General features: G+C 42.0%; 1 long non-coding RNA gene across 1 annotated transcript; it reads left to right on the top strand.

Annotated features, from left to right (window-relative positions):
* Window positions 1-387: 387 nt before the first annotated feature.
* Window positions 388-18,300, top strand: LOC141571548 (uncharacterized). Its single transcript, XR_012496369.1, has 3 exons — window positions 388-862; window positions 3,023-3,160; window positions 15,471-18,300. It is a non-coding gene; the product is annotated as an uncharacterized LOC141571548 (long non-coding RNA).
* The last annotated feature ends 2,739 nt before the right edge of the window (window positions 18,301-21,039 follow it).

The raw sequence follows: 21,039 nt of genomic DNA, 5'->3' as shown, positions 1-21,039 counted from the left end.
CAAGTTTATGTGGGCTTGGTCTTTCTGATAGTACTCCACCCTGCAAAGAGAACAAGGCCTTCATGGGAAATGACCGGGAAAGCAAAAAATCATCTGAGTTTGGTTTGTGTGGGGATTTAATTGCTGAGTTATCCTGATGCCTGCATAAACTCACAGCTCAGAAAAGTGAAGAATTTTTTCTGAGAAAGTTCTGGTAAACAGAAGCCCATAAGGGCTTAGAGAAACCCAGGGATGTTTTCCATTTGTTGTGAGCTGGACACCAAACAGATGTGTTCACCATTCCCTGCCCACTTAGGAGGTTCCTTCCTGTCCTGAGTTAATAAACTTCAGGTTCGAAGGAGATGATATCTATTTCCATTTTCTGATCTGACCAGATAGTATTTTGAATAAATTGGAACCCCTGTCTCAAACTGCAACGCACAAGTCAGAACACCAAGATGACTCAGTATGAACTCCCCAACTCAGACACAGATGACTGATGTTCCCCAAAGCACTTTCCCATGAAGGGTGAGATTTTCTCAGCAAGGTGGGGTGTGGTTGGAAAGGAGAAGTTCATCTCCTGCTTTAAAACAAGCTTCCAGCCTCTGCTGGACCCTGTTGTCTCTCACCCCTTTGTTTACATTGCCAGATCTTGTCTTCTGCTGGTTGCCTGCCTGGCTTGCCATCCTTCAAAGCATGCCAACGGCTTCCTTCTCCATGAAGCCTTCTCCTCATGGCCTGCATATTTCCATTCTGACTATATTGTGAGATGGGATGTAGGACAAAGGAGGTGCTTTGGAAATCCTGGAGGCCAGTTCGAGTCTGACTTTTGGACTACAGGACCCCTGCAAAGCCTGAGTCCTGAAGACATCACATTGACTAGGTTTATCCCTCAGCCTATCTTGCTTTTAATTTCCCTGCTAACTTTCTTTTCCAGCAACATATGACCCTGTTTTCCAGTTCAGTAACCTCAGTTGTAGCTCTCACCATGTTAAACAATGGTCTGGTTGGGCATGGAATAAAGCAGTCAGTTGTTTCCTTTAAATCTTAATGTTTTAGGTCCTGGAAACATTTTAAATAACTCTTTAATGAAGAGACTTCTGGTGAAGCAGAGGTAAGGTCTTAAAGGCTCTAACTGCTCCGCAGAGAAAGCTGTCAGGGTTAAGTAACCACATTCAGGTTGTGTAGGTGGGCAGGATGAGCAAAACAGGCAGAAGTGAGGAGCAGAGGTTGCAGAGGGGACGTCCCTAGTCTGGTGCGTGAAACTTCTTGGACCCAGAAGATTTCTAGAGCTGTGCCCTGTGCGATCTCCAGCAGTATGTACTGACCGACCACTACACCCTCAAAGGGTCAAACAAATGACTTACTTTTTCCTGGGCTTTGTTGCCTTCTAATTTGGAACCCAAATGAACAGTTCTTTCTTTTCCTCTTCTATTTAAGTACAAAACAAAACAAACAAAAAAGCCCAAACCCCAAACTCTATTTTCCCTTTTAACCCCCACTTAAACTTTTAATTTGTACATCATTCGTGTATTCACCACACCAATACCGTGTTTCCCTGAAAATAAGACTGGGTCTTATATTAATTTTTGCTCCAAAAGACGCATTAGGGTGAATTTTCAGGGGTGTCTTGTTTTTTCATGTACAACAGTCTACATTTATTCAAATACAGTCATGTCATCTTCTTCTGGAACATCATGATAACATACTAAATGCGTCTGTCTGGCTGATGATCTTAACTGGGGCTTATTTTTGGGGTAGGTCTTATTTTCGGGGAAACACGGTATCTATAAAGTGCCTCCTGGGTTTCAGGCACTGCCCTAGACACTTGGGATGCACCCAATTATTCATTGTAGATTTACTGGCAATAAAATGAATTTATGCACAAGAGGCAAGAGAACAGAGAGGGACACCACATTTGCCAGCAGGAGGCATCTCCTAAGGTGGAATCTCACAAAAACGCCAGTGTTTGGACTAGCCAATATCTTCTCGCCCCAAGTTAGGGCTGTGCATGGTGTAATGGTCTGTCATATAATAATAATATTCACCGTGTACCCAAGTCATGTGGAAAGCAAGGATCTTTGGAAATGGGGCTCAAATCAACTTTTTATTTAATTGAAACCGAAAGCCCTTTGTAGGGGCCTTCCCCCCTCCAGCCTGATGGAGGTGGTCTGTTTTCCCTGACAGCAGCCTGGCAGCCACCTCAGGTAGAAATGCTCCCTGGCTCAGAATAGCCACACTGTTTGTGACCATTACACAGGCCTAAGTGGGTTTGGGAGCTGTACCTCTGCAGTTAAGTAAGAAAAATGGAGACAAGAGCAGGAGACGCTGTGGCCCAGACAATGCAGTCTTCTCTGGATGTGAGTGAGACCTAAATTGGGAAGTATTTGGCTGATGGCAAGGGCAGATAAACGTTACGGATTTGATGTAATCCCAGACCTCAGGCTTGAAACTGAGCTTGACCCTTCCCGTTAAGCACTTTTATGCAATACTACTGGACATGTAGTAACAAGAAAGGAAACAGAGGAAGGATATCGGTTCAGCCATATGTCAACTCTGGGAGAGAAGATGACAGGGAGAGCAAGGCATGAGATATGCATTGAGTCAGGAGTTGAAAAAACAAAAGAGAATCCTATGAAGTTAGAGGTAGTGTGTCCTTGAAGAGACAAAGAACCTTACTTGAAGGGCATGATCTTCCATTATAGGATATGAGAGGTGTGTGTATAGCAAAGAGGACTGGGGATGCCATCTGGCCGTTTAGAAGTCCAACACAATAATATGACCTGAAAGTCAATTTATAATACTTACAAATTGTACTTGTTTGTCTTCAGAAGCCTACGTATTAAGGAAGGTGGAACAGGTATCACTAGGCATACCGTTCAGATGGGGAAACTGAGGCACAGGGTGTGTGCATGACTTACTCAGGGTTGTACAATTGGTGGCTGAATTTTGCATAGAGTGCAGTGTTTGCATCCTGTCCTTCTATAATGATGATGCCCTGAATGTATCAAGAACATTTATATTTATTATCTCATTGGACCAGCCCAATACCCGGTAGGAGGTGGAATGGGTGAGAAAATTGAAGACCAGAGAAAGATTGAGAAGGGACTGGAACTCCCACTTCTTGAGTACTTGCTATGTGTTTTATGCATGCTGTCTCAGAAAATCCAGTCTTTTAAAGGTAGGTATCATTTATCTCTGTCTTAAAGATGGGGAGGCTGAATCATGGGAGAGTAAGAACTGTGTCAAAGGCCACCTGACCAGTATATGGTAGACTTGAGATCCAGACCTCAAAACCTGTGTCGTTCCATCATGGCAGATGACTGACTCCCACTACCTGCCACCTGCCTATAGATGCCCTGCAGCCAGTCAGGGCAGAGTCGGCATTAGAACTCCATTTGTTTACTCCTGGACTTTCCATCAAGCTGATGACACTGCTTGGGGAATCGTAGGAGAGTGGGCTCAGAGTGGTCTGTGTTTGGATCTCGGCTCCCCTGCAAATTAGCGGAGGATCTAGGGTAATTACTTAGTGTCTCTCAAGTCCAGATGCTACGTCTGTAAAAAACAAAGATGAAAACACCCCCCTGGAAGGTTGAAGCAGCATCTGCGGTGCGGTGAGCGCTCAGCGGGTAGTGGCAGGGGTCTGGTGGGGCAGCCCTGGCACCTGTCCTGACTTGCTCCGTCCATGTTCCCCTATCTTGGCTCCTCCTCATTTCCACAGGCAGACACACAATTTTGAAATCTTCCTGTGCCCTCTCTCTCTCTTCTTTTTTCTCTTTTCTCCTCTCTTGAGTTCTTGCTATGGGTGTTGAGTAACCTCTTTTTTTCACTCATCTATGCCATAGCCAGAGTGTAAGGGTGCAGAAAGGAGCCGTGAGCTCACCTTTTCCCTGACCCCTCCTCAGCTTCTGTACCAGTCAGAGTTCCTCAGAGAAACGGAATGAGCAACTGACTTATGTGACCGTGAGCACTTGCAAGTCTGAAGCCTGCAGGGCTGGGCTGCTGGCTGGACACTCAGGCAGGAATGGTTGCTGCTGGATGCAGAACTTCTTCTTTCTCAGGGAAACCTCACTTTAACTCTTAAGGTCTTTCAACTGACTGGATGAGGCCCACTCATATTATCCTTTACTTAAAGTCAACTGATTGCAGATGTTAACCACAGCTACAAAATAACCCCACAACCACACCTAGAGTAATGTCTGGTTGAATAATTGGGTACCACTGGTACAGACTAGCCAGGTACATTGTCACTAACCAGCACAGCTTCCAATGGCTACTCTTGGACGATGGTTCTCAGTTAGTGTCTTTCTTTTTCCTTCATCTGACATGCTAGCTCCTTTGTCTTCTGCCTGCTCTTTAAATATTGGTGGTCTTCAAGGTTCCTTGTTGGTACCTGGCTGATTCTTGCTGCTCCTCCGGGACAGTCTTTTTTTCTTTTTTTCCGTGTAGCAGCTGAATCTCTTTCTACACACCAGCTATTGCCTTGTTTGTATTTCCAGAGACTATTTCTGACTGGCCACTGAACACTTTCACCGGATAGCCCCTAAGCTTCCACTTAATTTCTATGCCAACCTGTCCACCCTGCTAGATCCTGCCTTCCTCACTCACCCAGTTGGCCCAACCAGAAATCTGGTTGCCATTCTTGACTCTGCCCTCTTCCTCTCTGTGCACATTTCATTGGTGACCATGTCCTTCCGATTTTTACCTACTAAATGTCTCATTCACCTAGTCACAAAAATATTTATTGATTATCTACACACAGCACCAAGCTAGACTCCAGAACAGAGTTTCAACCTTGACACGATTGATGTTTTGGGTCAAATAATTCTTTGTTGGTGGGGATTGTCCTGTGCATTATGTGGTATTTAGCAACATCCCTGTGCGCCAGGGCCACCCTATAACAAAATACCACAGACTTGGGGTGGGCTCACACAACAGAAATTTATTTCCTCACAGTGCTGGCAGCTGGGAGTGCAACCTCAAGGTAACAACAAGGTTGGTTTCTTCTGAGGCTTCTCTCCTTGGCTTATAGACGGCCACCTTCTCCCTGTGTCCTCACGTGACCTTTTCTCTGTGCATGCACATTCCTGGTGTCTCCTTTTTGTAAGGACATTAGTTATATTGGATTCAGGCCCTTACCCAAAAGGCCTCATTTTAACTTAATCAGCTCTTTGATGACCTTATCTCCAAATACTGTTATGTTCTGAGGTACTAGGGATTGGGACTTCAACATATAAGTTTTGAAGGAACAAATGCAGGTCACAAAACCTGGCCCCCATACACTAGACATCAGTAGCAACTCCCCCACTCCAAGATGGGACGACAGCCAAAAATGTCTCCAGATATTGCCAAATGTCCCCTGGGGCAAAATTGCCCAGGCTGAGCATCACTGTGGTATACAGCAGTAGTTTTTAACCTTGGCTGCACATTAGAATTACTTGGAGAAATTAAAAAAACAAAACAAAACAAAAAAACAACCCACCCACAGAGATTCTGTTTTATTTTATTTTATTTTATTTTTTTGGGTGGTGCCCAGGCAGGGGTTTTTGTAAAAATGTGCCAGACTATTCTAATGAGCAGCCAGGGATGAGAAAATTCTAGCAGTATAAGAGTGAACAAGACAGACACTTATAACAAATTTCATGATTAAAATTTTGAAGCACAGTTCAGATTATATTTCACATACTATTTTGTAACATTTTCTTTAGCAATGTATTTTGGATGTTTTCTTGTGTCATTACATAATCTATAGGTAAATTTTAATGAATTTGCATGTGGACATGCTGTAAATCATTTAATCAGGGCCCTGATTAAATGTATTTTAGAGGAATCAAACTCTTCTCTGTTGAAGTAATACTGCAAAGAATATTCTTGTATGCATATCTTTGTAAGCAGCTTTGATCATTTTCTTAGGGTAAAATTCGAGAGGTGGAAATCCTGGGTCAAAGTGGTGAATATTTGAGTGGTTTTTGATACCTATTACTAAACTGCTCCTCAGAAGTATATTAATTTACAGCTTTGCCAGCAGAATATGTAAAAAAGCCATAATCCTATATCCTCACCAGCCTTGGGTATTTCAATTTTTGAAATTAGATGAAACATGGTGCCTTGTTTTAACTTGAAATTTTTTGGTTATTATTGAAGCTAAACATTTCAAGCACTTCTACATTATATGTGTTTTTCCTTTTTTGAATTGCTTATCCTTATCATTTGCTAATTTTAAACAATATTTTTATTTTTATTATAGATTTACAAGAACTAGTTGTAAGAATATTCATTCTTTATCTGTTACATGTTGCAGATATTTTTATCAAGTTATATTTGCCTTCAGTGTTTATTAATGTCATTTTTATATCTAGAAGTAACTTTCATATAGTTAAATCTACTGGTATTTCCTCTCTTCCATCCTCTCTCCCTCCCTTCCTTATTTTATTCATAGAAAAGTTTTGCATACCAACCATCAGATCAATATTCATCTACACTTTTGTTCTTTTATAATTTTTTGAACATTGATTTTTAAAATCCACTTAAAAATTTGGCATGCCATATGAGGTAAGGATTGAATTTTACATTTTATTTCAAATAGTTGCCCAGTTGTCCTAGAACCACTTCCTAAAAATCGTATCTTTTCTGTGTATTTGAAATGTCACACTTTTCCTAGACTAAATTCTTATCTGGTTGACCTGTTTTGGTGCTTTCTGTTGTGTCCTACATTGTTTTATTTACTAGATTTATAATTTGTTTCGGTATCTGAAGTTCAACTTCTCCTTCTTGATTTTTCAACACAATTTTTGAAATTTAAAACCATTTTTTTCAGATTCCTAAATTTTCCATTGTGATTATGAGTAAAAACTCCATTAACTTGGAGAGAATGTACAATTTTTCAATATTAAATCTCACCTTTCAGTCTATCTATATCTATCTATCATCTATCTATCTATCTATCTATCTATCTATCTATCTATCTATCTATCATCCATCTATCTATCATCTACCTGTCTACCTGAAACACTCTTCTATTTTCAAGTATTCTTTATGGATCTTTGTAGAGCATGTTGTTTCCTTTATAAAGGTCCTGCACATTTCTTGTTAAATTTATTGTAATATCTTTGTGTTTTTGTTACTAATGGAAATGAAATACTTTACCCATTATATTTACTGTGTAGTTATTGCTGCTAATTTAAGAAGCTTTGTTTTATATATATTTATTTTGTAATTGTCTAGTTTACTGGGTAACTAGTTTCAAAGGTATATTACCTTGAGTTTTCTGGGTTGGTGACTATCAGTTATACAAATAATATTAATTTGGTCTCCTTTTCGATGTTTGCATTTCTTATATCTTCTTGTCTTACTGCATTGGCTAAATTTCTTAAAAAACAAAACAAAACAAAACTGCGGTGGGAATAATGAACATACTTACCCTGCATTCGATATGTGTTGATCGTTTTACTTATACTAATATGAGATTGGCCAAAGTTTTGTTAGACTGTTTATTGTTTTGTTTTTGTCTTTGTCAGATTTTTCTATTGGCATTATACTAATTTCACAAATTAAACAAGGGAGTCTTCAAAAAAATTATATGGTCTGGAACATTTTATATAGCAATAGAGTAGTTGATTTCTTGGAAATTTAAAAGAATTTGCCCATAAAGCCATCTGGGTTTAATCCCTTGGCAGACTTTTCCAATTTCTTCCATGGCTTTGTTTGTTCAACTTTTCTACTTTTTTTGGATACAATTTTGGTAATCTGCATTTTTAAAGAAAATTATCTGTTTTGCAGAAATTTTATTTTTATTTGGTGTAGTGTGGCACATGAGATTCTTGTGTAAGTAAAAGTGTTTCATGTCAGTGGATTATATGTTTTTTCACTCCTAATTTTGAATACTTATGTATTATTCTCTTAATTTTATTTATAAGCTCAGCTCTTTTTCTTTTGTTAATACATTAATTTCTGTTTTATTTTTGTTAATCATTTCTTCTTTACTTTTTCTAAATCATTTGATTTAAAATTTTAGTTTCTTTTTATCCTTTAAAAATTCATGAAAACATTTAAGGCTATAATATATTTGCCCTCTGACTATAGATTTGAGAGTATCTCATATGCTCATGTATATAATTTTCTACGTAGTTCTGAACTGCACTGTTTTTCTTTCTTTAACCAAAATTATTTATTAGTGAATTTTAAAAATTTCAAGGAGCTGAGAGTATTTTTGGAGGGTTTTATCACTTTTGTTAATAATTTCTGGATATGTTCTATGGTGAATTGAGAATTCAGTTTAAACAATTTCCACTTTTTCAAATTAATTGTAATTTTCTTCATTAGAAGGGTTTTCCATTTTGTGGATACCCTGAGTTCAGCACATGTGTCCACACGTCTATTACTCCATTAGCCAATGAACCCTGGATGACCTTGGTCATTTCTGTATTTTTAGTGCTGAAAGCAGTGCCTGGTAAATACCAGGCATCAATAAATGTTGGTTGAAATGATCTTGAATGACAGGTGGGAGCATGACATGCACTCAGTTGGCTAAGGGGGCTGATACTATAGGTTCCATTTTTAGATGTACCAGTTGACTTTACTAATTCGCAGCAAAAGGCCAGGTACAAGGGGGTGTTTTTAAAGAAAGGTGAAGGATGGGCTCCATATTGGTAGCAAATCAGTGTCATTTATTGACAGGATTAGAGTTAATTCAAACTTTTTTGTGGTGCTACCACATAGGAATGTACCTTGTCCCAAAGTTATGAGAAGCAGTCTAGATAGTGGAAAACAGCTGGTTCTGCAGCTGCTTCTAGCCAGAGGTCAGACCATGATTTGCTCGAGCAAGTCACATAGGCTCTCAGGGCCTCAGCTTCCATGTCTGTCAAGAGAGAACGCTGGACAGGGTTACATCTAGTGATTAAAAAAAGGATCTTTGGTAAGGGGCAAGAAAAAAATAACTCACAACAGCAAACAAAATTTTGTTAAGGGAGACAAAGAAGAAGCATTTTTATATTTTAGGATTAATTTTTAAAATTACTAAAATTGAACACAGACGTTTTTGTGTTTGTTTGTTGCATATATATATATATTTGATCTTTTGCAGAGAGGGCCTAATTAGGTTTTACAAGTGTCTGTGATCCAGAAAAGCTTAAGAAACACCTTCTTAGAGGGATTCCAAATCTGAGGATCAAAAATCCTAATGAATATGGGGGTTTTATTTTATTTTTATCCCAAATCTCTTCATCATATCATCCCCTCAGCTGTCATTCAATAAAATATTTATAGAGAAGCTCCCAAGTTAAAGGTATTCTGCTCTTCCAATGAGGGGAAACAAAAAAGGGTATGATCCTGCCCCTGACTTTTAGAACTTAAGTTGTGATTGGGGAGAGAGGAACCCTGAATGTGGGAAGTTAGCAAATATGACTTCTGGTACCAGGAGGATACACTGGCCACTGGCTGAAGCCTCCCCTTTTACCTTGAACACTTACAAGTGATGAGGAAACAAATTTAACAAGTGCATAATCAGGCTTAAGTCAAGAGAGGAAATTTTCAGCGTCATAAGTGGAGTGGTTTCCATAAAATAATTTAACACATGGGCTACGCTGGAAATTGGAGGCCTTAGCTGTTAGGCTTGTGGGGGCTGGGAATGGAACTAATAAATGGGCTAAGGCTGGGACCCCATTACCCTGAAAGCTGGGGGCTAGAATCGTATAGCCTATATAAAGCTAAGGCCTGGAAGCATACTCTCTCCATTAAATGCAGAAAAACCCTGCTTTCCTGCCTGGGTGGCTAAGGTCCTGAGAAGTACCACCCAGGATTTGGGGACCATGCTGTTTTACTCAGGGCCAGGGCCAGTACGTAGATTACTTTGAGCTGAGAAGCCTGTATATCAAGTTCTCCTTAAGACTGCCCTGGGTTTTCTGGATATTTATAGGAAGAAATTTTCATAGAAGGTAATTTCACAAACCAAAATTACAATGCACCCAGAAAGTCCAACACTGTGATAGACAAATAACAAACCTAGCAAATGGATGAACCAACATCCAAGGAAAAGAGATATTAGAGCAATAAAAAAAGCTTTAAAATTAATTTAAATGTTTGCAAGAATTAGGGAGGGCATAGAGACAATGAAATATGAACAGAAGGCAATAAAATAAGAACAGGTATTTATTTAAAAAAATTAGAAACTTCAGAAATGAAGAAATAGTTACTGGAATAAAAAATTGAGTCTATGGCTATATTAGTTATGATTTTAGTTCAGGTTCTCATTAGGTTATAGTGAAAATATCAGGCGGATCAGCAGGCATCTGAAGGTTTGTCTGGGGGTAGAGGACCTGATTCCAAGATGATTCCCTATTAGGGAAGGTGGCAGATGACCTCAGTTCCTCCCCATGAGGCTTCTCCAAAGTGCACCTTGATGGGTCCTCATGACATGCAACTTGTTTCCCCTACTGTGTTTCCCCGAAAATAAGACCTAGCCGGACAATCAGCTCTAATGCATCTTTTGGAGCCAAAGTAAATATAAAACCTGATATATTATATTATATCATATCATATCATATCATATCATATCATATCATATCATATCATATAGATCATATCATATCATATCATATCATCATATCATATCTCATATCATATCATATCATATCATATCATACCTGGTCTTATATTCAATAAGAACGGGTCTTATATTCATTTTTGCTCCAAAAGATGTGTTACAGCTGATTGTCCAGCTAGGTCTTATTTTCGGGAAAACATGGCAGAGCAAGTGATCACAGAGCTAGGAGGAAGGAAACCAACAATACTTTTTGTGACCAAGTCTGTAACTCCACCACATTCTGTTCATTAGAGGAGACTCGTTAAGACTAGCCCTAATTCAAGGGGAGAGGAATTAAATGCCCCCTCTTAGAGGAAGGACTATCTAAGAATTTGCAGGTATATTTTAAGCCACACCATGGACCAAATAGCATATTGTACACAACAAAAAATGAAGTAGGCAACTGGAAGGCTGATCTGAGAAAGTGTCCTAAAATGAGGCAGAAAAAGATAATGGGATGGTAAACATGAAAAGGAACTTAAGAAATCTGAAGAAGAGATCAAAATGCCCCAACATATATTTAATTGGCGTCCCAAGAGGAAAAATAGAGGAAAAGATGCAGAAGCAATAATATTTGAGGGTGTAATTTCCCAAGACGAAAGACAGTATTTCTCAGACTGAAAAATCTCATTAGGGCTGATCAGTAAACGTTAACCAACTCTACAAAGCAGTTACATTGGCAAAAGAGTAGTGGAAAAAGTACTTCAAAGAAATGAAGAAATTGCATGGGATGGAATCATCAGAAAACTCTTCATAGGTGTTGCTGCAAGTCTGGGATATTCTGCCAGGATTTGTGCTGTGGAGGGAACTGGGGGCTCAGAGGTCAGAAAGAGACCAGCTATGTTGGGCAGCCCGTGCACCTTCCACTGACCTTCCACTGATCCCTGGGACAACTTCCCTCCCAATTCTGCTACTGTCAAAAAACTGATAAAGATGAGTGAGACAGCTCTAGAACTTGGAGGCCCAGCGTATAATGGCAAGGCCTGAAGACACTGTGCTTTTCCCTGAGGGAGCGGGATAAGGTTGCTTGCTGCCTCAGACTCCTCTCTCCCACTTTTTGGCCCCAAATGTCAACATGCTGCAACCAAATGAAGACATTTTTCTTCTGCACCAAGGCCTCTACTTGCCACATTCCCGTTTATTTTCACCCCCAAAAGCCGTAATTAGTAGTCAGACTTGGTTTTCCCTGTAGACTCAGAGACAGAAGCAAGTGTTAATTTGAACATTTGCAACTAACAAATGCCTTCCCATTGGCCCACATGTAATCTTGAAGTTTTGAGAGATGCTTAGTTCCCTGAGGAGGGCATGGGACAGGGATGGGGGTGGAGGGGTAGGGATGGCAGGTGGGAAGTTGCAGGGAGGCCTGAGCTAGAGCAGTGCAGCCCTGGCTGCATTGCCTATGTCACCAGGCTGAGACTTGGATAAGTGGCAGCTTAAAAAAAAGTGATGGTCTTGATGGGAAGTGGCAGGAGACAGATATCTACACCCAAACTTGGAAGAGGTAAATATCACTCCTTCTGCACCAGAGTTAAAGATTTGGCTGGGAAAATCAGTCACTTGAGGAGAGAAAACAATACCAGGCGAAAAAAAATCCCTCTGGCCAGGCAGTGTGATCTGACCCCATGAGAAATTTTTCTTGGGTCAAACCTTTGCCCTTTGCAGCGTGGTGTCCCGCCTCAGGCTGAGTCTGCCTGGATGTATGTGTCTATGTTGATGTCACTATTGTCTGAAGTTCAATAAAGCAGGGCCTAAGGGAACATGTTTGAGGGGAGAAAAGAAAAAATATTGGCAAGGAGACATCAGAGTCATAAAATCACAACAATTTGATTGCCACACAAACTTTCACAGTCGGTTCACATCCATGCACCGTTCTTCCTCCTGTTGCTGTTGTTTTCCTGGTCAGCATTCCGCCCTCCCCCCTCTCCCTGCAGACTGTTTAAAATTGGATAAAGAGAGGACCTCATCCGCTGTCCCTCCTCTCAAGGAAAAAAAGAAGTTTCCAATATCACCAACCAGGATGGTGATTTATTCATTTTGGTTTCATTTCTAATCTCTGGGAACATTGAGGAAAAGAGGGCACTGCCTTTGTCTTCCCTGCCTCTTTGTCTCATTGTCACTCATTCTGTCTCCCTCAATCACTAGGTCTCATTCTAGATCTCTCCCCTTGTCTCTCATTCTTTTTGTGTATTTGGGTCTTTCTCTTCAGCTCGTTTCTCTGCATAACCAAATTGTGCCCAGTAGATCAGTGTGCCATTCAGTACCCTGGGCCAGCCACAATCTAATACCCCACATAGCCGTCACCTACCAGGTTGTATTTTCAACCTTGTTTCAGTACCCCTGGGCAGTGTGCACACTGAGTAACTTTGATTCTTTCAGCTCTTTGGATGATCTTTTTATTTTAGTGACTCTGGGCAGACCACAGACTGAGCTCAGGCTGCAGACCGAGACTTGACCTCTTTTTATGTAGTTATCTAGAAAGGGGCAACTGTGGGATAGCCAAGTTTTCAGGCCAGTAGTTTTGGGATGGTTGCATGTGAGTGAGTGAGAGTGTGTGTGTGTGTGTGTGTGTGTGTGTGTGTGTGCATGTATATGTGCACATGTACACATGGCATTGCAAAGGGACTTGTTTATTTACTTTTGGGATGCTATTTGATTCCTATGAAGTAATTTGGAAGCTTTTTGTTTTCCTTTTTATGAGAGAAGGAAGTTGGCGATAATTCTAACTACAGAGGAAAACACCTTCCTAGAGTGGGGGCGATGCCTGAGTTCCATGTCACGATGCAGGTAGAGGGCCAAGGGAATCAGGGCTGAGAAGGGGACAGTGACTCTGTGTTAGGGCTAGAAATAGCATGATGGCAAGGAGGCTACTGGACACAAGCTCAGGGATGATTCAGATGTAAATCAGGCTTTTCTATGACTCAAGGACTCTGAATGAATCTGAACACTAGGGCAAAGCGTGACGTGGGGCTTGAGTGAAATCCGTGGCTTTCGTAGATACTGTTGTCATTGAGGATGAAGGTCAAGTTTTTCATTAAGTTTGTACAGCACACCAGAATTTTAGGGAAAGAGTTATTATTTATAAATTGTTGGGTTTTTTCTGGTAAACAGGTTGCCATGCTTGGGCTCCTAGGCATTCCAGAGATTTGTGGGAAACCTGGGGCGAGAAGGAGGAGGCCAGCTCCCTAGTGGTCAGGAACAGTTTCTCTACTGCTCTGAATATTGGAAAGCCCTGGAGTTTTGCATTTAAACCTGGCCTTGGAAAACAGGCTTACTGGCTGCTGAGCAGAGAAGATTTTTGCCAGCTTCTCGCCTCTTATACATATGATAGTAACTCAGAACCTTGGCGTTTAACCCCGCGGATATTAGCATGATCACCACTTTATTGCCAGTGCTAATCCTCAGCAAAATTGCAAAGCCCGGGGACTCTTGCTTCAGTGCCTTCAGCTTTTGTAGTCTCCTCCTTCCTTCTTTGCACGGCCCCTTTCTTCCTTCTTCCCTCTCAGCTTGATGTCCTGCACTCCTTTCCCCCACCTGCTAAAAATTCCATAGAGAACACAGATCTCAGTCACACCTAGTTATCTGTTTGCATCTCTCATTGTCTTATGAAAGGCTTCATCCTTCGTGGAAGGATAGAAGGTAAGTTCCATGGGAACAGATATTTTTGTGAATTTTGTTGACTGTGGTATCCCCAGGATTGAGCACAGTGCCCGGCATATGGCAGATGGTCAATACATGTTATTGAATGAATGAATCAACTAAATGAATTCAAATTTTGGTCAGCACGTAGGGACAGCTTTTCCTTGTGTGTGGGGGGTGATGATGGGATAGAGAGGCATCGAGATTGCCCTTTCTGACTCTGGGTTCCCACCTCCTCGGCTCCTTGCATAAGGCCAATCCCTTAAATAACTTTTTAAAGATGGAGCTTTCTTTCGTCAGGCTCTCTGGGATCCTAAAATTCCCTGCTTCGGTTCCTGGCAAACTTTCTATACTTTCAGGACAAAGATGGTTCCCTTTCTTTTTCTCCCAGGCTCCCAGCTTTATTACCGTGACCTCTTCCAGCGTAGTGGTCAGTGCCTAACATTCATTCGCCCCTGGGGAATAGCTAAGCTGCATATGCAATGCCCACCTCTGTCCTCACGGCGTCGGAATGGAACAGCATCTTTCCTTTCGCAAACCTCCAGTGCCTGCAATCTCCTTTGCACGACTGCTTAAGAGTAAAATTGATCTGCTTCTGGGTATGGGGTTCAGGCCTGGTGACTTGGCTTTAGAGTCATGCCTGCAAAGGACAATTGCCGGGAGCTGTCCCTCTCTGAGGACTGTCCCTTGTTAAGGTGCGAGGTGGAAAGTTGACAATGGAATGAAAATATTTCGGGCTGTTTGGAGAGCTATTTTTAATACGTGCAAGGGATGTGGTATTCCTTGTTTAGACCATCTTCAATTTGCCAGGGAGCTCTGTGAATGGAAAATGTGAGCCAAAGGCCTGAGGTGGAAAGAGAATATAAACGCAGGGGCCCTTGAGATTTAGAAATTTACCCGCTGTTCCAAGCTGCTGGGGGTTTCAGTTCTGTGTATGTTAGGGATGGCTCTTCTTTTATTTCTAGGTATTCTGTCTTCTACCTTTCAGCTGGCGTGTAAATACCCATCAGCACCCTGGTCCGCAGGACCATCCCAGCCAGCTGTACCATCCACAGTGTATTGTATACATAATGCAGCACCATTAACTATACTGCTGTCACATGGCAGAAAGAGTGCTTGGGAAGTGCTGGGAGAAAGGCAGGAAGTGGCTGACCGGCTGGCTCTCTTTTATATAATCATGAACTCAAACCCGCATTTCTCTGAAAGCAAGAAAAATCACCCAACCACCTTTTGATTACACTTTTACACAAATTAATGTCATTTTCCTTTCCAACAGTATTGACTACAGGATTCAATTTGGTCCGGCAGGCACTGGGTAACGGGAAGCCTGCTAAGAGCAGCGGTGTTAACAGCATCCCTCTTGAGAGACAATTCTCTGAGGAGGGTGAGAGGAAAGAGGGAAAAGAAGATGAAGAAGAAGAAGAAAAGGAGGAAAAAAACAACAACTCACACACATACACATCCCCGTGTGCTCCTGCTGCTGCTGCCACAGCGGCTGCTTGGATGTGTCTAAGATGGCACCTTGGTGCCCTGCCACATTCGGTCTCCTTGGTACCGAAGCGGCGCTCAGCTTCTTGTCACTGAGTGGATGATGATTATCTGCACCAGGGTCTCAAGGGTGCTCAAGCTTTGCTGGCGATTGGAGCTGAGATGCTTCAGCTGAAGGATTTTAAAAGCTGTACAAGGCCAAAGAACCATTACCAGTCACTTGCTGTGTGAAGCCTGTTGAAGACGGGGTGGGTGTGGAAAGGAGGGGCGCTGGGGGGCAGGAGAAGGGAGGGCACATGATATCTTTATCCCCTCCCCTGTTCTCTCTCCCCCCACCTCCTCCCACCTCTCCACCTCCCCACGCCTTTTTAGCCACTGTACCCTTGCTGAGGCATGACAAGGTTATGTCAGTGTGGTCTGAGAATCTATTGATCATGGCCATCATCAAAGATCTTTGCAGGAGTTTAGGGATTTGGTGTTTTGCATAACACCCCACTCATCTCAGTTAACTCCTCCTGTCCCGGCCTGGGCTCCCATCACCTCCCAGCTGAGCTGTTGGCAAAACTTGCTAATTTCTGTGACAGCTCCTTTACGAACTATACTCATAAGGCTGTCAAAACCATTGTAATTACTATTATAACAGAGCTCAGGTGCATGGCCCAGGCAGCGAAGAAGTGGAGGGATTAGACCAGACATAGCAAAGGAAAAAGAGCCACATATAGATGCTAACCGCCAACATATGTACACACACATATGCACACGCACACACACACACACACGCGCACACACACATGCTCTCGCCTTGTCTTCCCCTCGAAGGACCACAAAAGGAAGGTCCGATAAACAAAAAACAACGTGTCAATCTCCTACCCAGGTGATTTTTTTTTCTAATCAGTTGAAAATAAAAGAAATGACAGAAAGCACTGAGTCATACACTCACATTCTGTAACATTTTCAATAAATATCTATTGAGCACGGACTGGTGAGCCAGCCTACACTAGGTGCTGGGACTAAGCTGTGTATAAAATAGACAAAAGTCCCTGCTCTCATGTTGCTGACATTCTGGATGCGCTGACCCAGAATTTCCTGTTCTCAAGGTCTGAGCTACTGAGCCCTCCATGTAACCAAAGGATGACGGCATCGGTGTTTCCCCCAGTGTGATTTGCACAGACACGCATATATGGGCACACACTCCCACATAATCATGATAGGATTAAATAACGCAGGGCTAAGAAAATACCTGGGACACTTCTCTTTGGGGCCTGCAAAAATAGGAAAAACTGAAATGTCCCAAACCCCTGAGCCTTGGAGAAAAGTGATAGTAGTTTTTCAGCCTGAAGGTCTACTGTGTCATGAGAGGCCTTTGCATTAGCCAGACTCTGTCCATTTGGGGCAATCTCCAGGGCTTGTCATGCATGGAAAAGTCCTCAAAGACCTAAACATAAGACCTGAAACAATAAACTGCATAGAAGAAAATAGGTACTAAACTTACGGAATTTGGGTTCAAAGAGCATTTTATGAATTTGACTCCAAAGGCAAGAGAAGTAAAAGCTAAAATAAATGAATGGGACTATATCAAACTAAAAAGCTTCTGCACAGCAAAAGAAACCATCGATAAAATAGAGAGACAACCAACTGAATGGGAGAAGAGTTTTGCAAACAACACCTCCGATAAGGGGCTAATATCCAAAATATATAAGGAACTCATACAACTCCACAACAAAAAGCAAACAATCCAATTGAAAAATGGGCAGAGGACCTGAAGAGACATTTCTCCAAAGAAGACATACAAATGGCCAATAGACATATGAAAAAATGCTCAACATTACTAATCATCAGAGAAATGCAAATAAAAACCACAATGATGTATCACCTCACCCCAGTTAGAATGGCTATCATCAACAAGACAAATAGTAACAAGTGTTGGAGAGGCTGTGGAGAAAAGGGAACTCTCATACACTGTTGGTGGGAATGCAGATTGGTGCAGCCACTATGGAAGGCAGTGTGGAGGTTCCTAAAAATATTAAGAATAGAATTACCATGTGACCCAGCGATCCCTTTCCTGGGTATCTACCCAAAAAATCTGAAAACATTTATCCACAAAGACATATGTGCTCCAATGTTCATTGCTGCTTTATCTACAGTGGCCAAGATATGGAAACAACCGAAGTGTCCTTCAATAGATGAATGGATAAAGAAGATGTGGTATATATACACAATGAAATACTATTCGGCGGTAAGAAAAGATGAAATAGGACCATTTGTGACAACATGGATGGATCTTGAGATTATAATACTAAGCGAAATAAGTCAGACAGAAAAAGTTGAGAACCATGATTTCACTGATATGTGGTATATAAAACTGAAAACAAGAAAAGAACAAGACAAACAAATGAAAAAACAAAACTCATAGACACAGACAATAATTTAGTGGTTACCAGAGGGTCAGCAGGGAGAGGGGTGGTAGATGAAGGTAAAGGAGATCAAATATATGGTGATGGAAAGAGAACTAACTCTGGGTGGTGAACACACAATGTGATATATAGATGATGTATTACAGAATTGTACACCTGAAATCTATGTAACTTCACTAACAATGGTCACCCCAATAAACTTTAATTAAAAAGGATACATTAAAAAAAGAAAAAAGAAAAGTCTGAGTACTTCTTACAGTGAGAGGTGATATTTCCCTGGAACGTACCTGGATGGATAGTACCTGCAAGTACCTGATCACAGGTTTCCAGGGGTGGAGGGGCGAGGGTGGGATAGAATGCAATGATGGGTATGGGTGGAGTGGTCCTGGGCAAGAGGCTGAACCAGGATGCAGAGGAAGAGCAGACAGCTTGCGGGCTTGCCCTGTGCTGCACACAGGTGCTGGGAGCCATTCTGACATGCAGGAATTCTTCAGACCACAATCCAGTGGCCGGAGTGTGGCTCGGAGCACCCCATCCTGGGTAAGGCAGAGTGCACAGCTGCCCAGGGACCAGGGCACTCTCAGCCTGGCCGGAGGAGACATGCTGACTTCTCGCCACATCTGGTAACAGAGGAGCCTCTGCTTGTTCTGCTCTTCCTTAGCACTGGGTGTCACTGCAGGGAATGTGGCTCCCTTTAGAGACCCTCTTGGGCCTGGAATTAATCACCTGCGGAGAGGTGAGGGGTGGAGGCTGGGAGGGAGAGAGAGTCTAGGGGAGGGGAGAGAGGGACCATCCTGGCTCCATGATCCCCAACCCACCTCAGAATCTGGCTCTTCATCCTTTCCTGTCCGAAAGGCCTCATTTGCGGAGACTAGGAGATGCCTCATCTCAGCTGAGCCCAGACATTTTATGCATTCGTGTGCTTGCTGCCTTGGAATACATTGGGGGCTCTAGATTGGAATGCCAGGCACTTACGTTTATAGTGGGACCAGAGTCCTTTCCGAACAGCTTTGAGGAGGGGTTTTGTTTGTGTTGTTTTCCTGGAGGCAGGGGAATGCTGAGTCTGAGCTCTACATTGGGAATGGCTAGCACTTGGCAACCTCACAGCTGACCCAGAGCCCCAACCCCAGAATTCCTGTCTGAATGGGAGCCATGGCCAGTCAGTGCAGCACAGCACAACCGTGCGTTTCCAGCCTGTAGCCTTCAGAGTGGGGGGGCTGAATTTGGGTTGTTCTCCTCAAAAGGCACCTTGTTTTGGTTAAGCATGCACTGCCCTCCACCCCATGCTTTTGAATCACATAATGACTTTATTCATAAAGTCACCCCTTCAAGGCAGTAGATCAGGGAATGAAGAGTCTAGGTCCACAGTGAAATTATTACCAGCCAAGCCCGAATCACGGGCTCAAGCAAGAGAGGTTGACATCTTTCTCCAAAACAATTTATTTTAAGTAATGAGGACACAAACTGTGTGTGTGTGTGTGTGTGTGTGTGTGTGTGTGCACGCGCGAGCTCGTAGGTATGCTCGTGTGCTTCATGCATGTGCCATATCACAGCATAACTCTGGGTGAACACAACAAGCAACTTGAACTTGGTCTTTGTGATTCCCTTGTGTATTTTGATCATAAACAGAAACATGAAAACAGAGTCTCCTAATTCCAGCCCCACCTCCGGAAGTCTCCTCCTCCCTGCTCCTCCTCCTCCTTGGTAGACAGTTTCACTTCTGTCATGTTTTTTCATTTCTCCTTTAGGTTCTTTCGCCTTTCTGAATACCTTTGTAGTGAGGAGCCAGATTCCTCCCCACCTCTTCTCACTTCTGCCGTTTTGTGATCTTGCCGTTTTAATGAGAGCACAGTCAATAACTACGGAGAGGTGCTGACGACATTACAAAGGAACTCGCCCTTAACAAGTCAATTGTAGACGAGGTGCCAACAGGATGGACAAGAGGATTAAAGTATTTATGCCAAAATATTAGAAGCACGCGCAGAATTAGTTCTCCCGTGTTAGATATTTTACTTTTGGCAAGTCTGTATTTAAAAATCTTTTATCCTTGTTTTGCTGAAAGTATTACAATAAGCCCCGGATTTTTCACAGTTACACTTGTATATTTTCACAGCTGTTTTAATCAGAAAAAATTAATGTGCTTTTGATAGCTCAGAAATCTATCACTGGCAAAAGCTTTGCAAAAATGTGTTACAGAGCACAGTGGAATCCCCAACGTTATATATTTTGCCGGCTATTTGAAATTCATAGAATTTCCCCTAAATATTTTCTTTTGCAGTTCTTGCCTAAATTAGTCTAACAGCTCGGGCTGACTTCTTTGAAAATCTCTTTTGTTAAGAATGCAGGGGTTGCTATTGTTAACATTCTTTGGGAACCAAACATGAACTGCCTGTCACTGGAAGAAAATACAATTGCTATTTTTGCTCGTATTGGAAGTATTTACTCAAATAACACATACAACATAATGGATAGGCAGGACTGGCAGCCTCCTTGATGGCTTTATGGCCATTGGCGTGGCTTCAGTGCTCCCCTGGATTTTCACGAGTAGTACAGAAAAGAACTTGACTTTCCCTTCTCAAGGTCTGTGACAGACACAGACTCACAGAGGCACACTCTGGGTCTCTGGCATGGTGAGTATGCATGGTCTTGGATCTAAATGCCGGGCACACATCACGCACAACGCAAGAGAGGAAACTACCGACAGTAAAGTCCTGTAGCTGCATGTCAACAATAACAACACCAGCAATAATAATAATAATAATAATAATAATAATAAAATAACTAAACCAAACTAAAAAACTTGCAACAAGGGAAGGCAAAGATGGGGAAGGAACAAAAGAGATGAACAAAAGTCTCGGTAGCCCCCGTCTGCTTGGCAAAGAAGAGGCTGATTTCCAGGGGATGGAGAATCAGTGGATTAATGTGAACTTTAATACTGAAGCA

The sequence above is a fragment of the Rhinolophus sinicus genome, linkage group LG05 (assembly GCF_036562045.2).
Source record: "Rhinolophus sinicus isolate RSC01 linkage group LG05, ASM3656204v1, whole genome shotgun sequence".
NCBI classification, from domain to species: Eukaryota; Metazoa; Chordata; class Mammalia; order Chiroptera; family Rhinolophidae; genus Rhinolophus; species Rhinolophus sinicus.
Note: the sequence above shows the minus strand (reverse complement) of the source record. Positions and strands in the feature narration are given on the sequence as shown.